The 2238-nt window shown below is 38.7% G+C and overlaps 1 pseudogene; it reads left to right on the top strand.

Annotated features, from left to right (window-relative positions):
- The first annotated feature begins 202 nt into the window (after window positions 1-202).
- LOC109585480 (ATP-dependent DNA helicase PIF1-like) lies at window positions 203-1056 on the top strand (annotated as a pseudogene).
- The last annotated feature ends 1182 nt before the right edge of the window (window positions 1057-2238 follow it).

The following is a 2238-nucleotide window of genomic DNA, read 5'->3' as shown; positions in this document are numbered from 1 at the left end:
AGGATGAATTAGTGAACAATGGCGAAACTGTCCAAGAAGCATTTGATCGCCACATTGTCGACCATGAAAGGTGTGTCGAAGCAAACGAAAAATTCAGAAAGTTGCTCAAATGTAGAGAGAAATTAAAAGACATACAAAATGCCAGAGCAGCCAACAGAGAAGAGGAAAATGATGTGGAAGACGACGATCCACAATTGATGTGACAGATTAAAGATGCAATGAATGACGTGAGAGATATGGACACTGGATCTAGTCTCACTCTACAAGAGAGAGAATCAATGCTAAATAAAGATCAAAAACGCATCTTTGATCACGTAAAATCTCATCTCTTAAGGCAAATTGAATACGAAAATAAATCGAAACAAGAAAAAGAGCAATCAGAAAGTGTAAAACCGTTGCACATGTTTATCAGTGGTGTGGGTGGCACTGGTAAATCTTTTCTCATCGAGGCAATTAAAGCACTAGTGAAAAGCCTCTGGTCAACACTGACCAAACAGACATGTGCAGTTTGTGCTCCAACAGGTTTAGCAGCTTACAATGTGGGAGGTGTGACAGCACACAGACTGTTTCAGCTGCCAATAGAACACGATGGACAGTGTGCCTCATACTGGTCAATACCAAAGGCTAGTCACAAAGTAATGAAAACAGAACTTCAGGATCTCACTTATATACACGAGAATGAATGACTTATTTGAATCAGACGAATGGTTTGGTGGTAAGAATGTCCTCTTTGTTGGTGACATCGTTCAATTGCCACCAGTTCGTGGCGAACCAGTGTTTGACAAAGTAACAGCATCAACACTGAAATACAGACTTGGTAGTATGGGTGCAGTGAACATATGGCTTGATACTGTCACCTATGACAAATTGACAATAAATGAAAGACAGAAAACTGACCAGAAATTTTCGGAAATGTTGGACAAAGTGAGACGGGGGTTTCTAGACAATCAGACTCTCGCTACACTTTCCGAAAGAGTATTTTCGATGCCCATTGAAAAAAATTTAAAGTATTACAACAGGATGGTAATGCCCCAGTTTGCCTGTTTCCAAAGGTAGATATGTGCAAAGAATTTAATGAAACAATGCTGGCTAATCTACCAAGTCCTACCATAAAAATAAGAGCCACAAATTTAATTGATGGTACTGGCAACATACATGTACGTAGAAAGAAAGATGATGATGATTTAGAAAAAAGGTTGAGAAAAAGTTAAAAGAATTAAATAAAGATATTAACAATACTGGTGGTTTGGAAGCCAAATTAAAATTGGCTGTGGGGGCTAGAGTAATGTTGCGTTGTAATGTAAATGTTGAAAAGGGATAGTGAATGGAGCACTTGGTTCAGTGCAGGCCATTTCAGAAACATGCATAACAGTTAAATTTGATAGAATAACTGATCCTTGTGAGATTGAGAAAGTCAAGAGAAAGTTTATGGTAATGAAAAATGTCTTTGTGTATAGAAGCCAGTTTCCTTTGATATTAGCTTTTGCTGTTACCATACACAAATGCCAGGGACTGTCACATTGATCTGTCTGACAATGTCTTTAGCGCAGGGATGGTTTACGTTGCTCTATCACGAGTAAGAACACTGTCTGGTGTCCATTTGACATGTTTCAACCCCAAATCATTGATGGTTTCCTCTTGTAGCATAAAAGAAATAAACAGGTTGAGAGAGTTGTACAGGCCAGACCTCCCACAATATGCCATTCCTACAGATTGTGGCAGTAGAAAGCGTACACTTACTGGAACTATTGATGAGCCACAAGCAAAAAATCAAAAAAATATGCCACCACCAAAGGTAGCTCGTGATAAGAGAAGTAGGCCATCAGACAGTAAGATTAATGATACAGCTAATTGCCCCAAAAAACCACCTACTGTTATTACTACTAATAATAATAATGACGATAGTGATGACTGTGTGATGAAGGGAATGAGTACAAGAGCTAGTAATTTAAAATACCATCCCCCCAATGCTGCTACTCAAAAAGCATGGTGTAATGCCCTAAACTTGGGATTTGTTAAATCATATAGACCAAAGTTGGGTAGCCCAACCACAGAATTAACTGTACCCAAAGGATCTACTGATGTACCTGGTAATGGTAAATGTTTATTTAATGCTCTGTCTCATGCCATTACAGGTTCTTACACTCAGCAAAATTTCAACAGATCGGTCATTATTAGGCACATGCCTACAATGGAACATCAGCTACGTAGTTGGCTGACTCCCTATAATTCAGTGAA

The sequence above is a fragment of the Amphimedon queenslandica genome, unplaced genomic scaffold (genome assembly GCF_000090795.2).
Source record: "Amphimedon queenslandica unplaced genomic scaffold, v1.1 AMPQUscaffold_13056, whole genome shotgun sequence".
Taxonomy (NCBI): Eukaryota; Metazoa; Porifera; class Demospongiae; order Haplosclerida; family Niphatidae; genus Amphimedon; species Amphimedon queenslandica.
The sequence above is the reverse complement of the archived record's forward strand: the minus strand, read 5'-3'. Positions and strand labels throughout refer to the sequence as shown.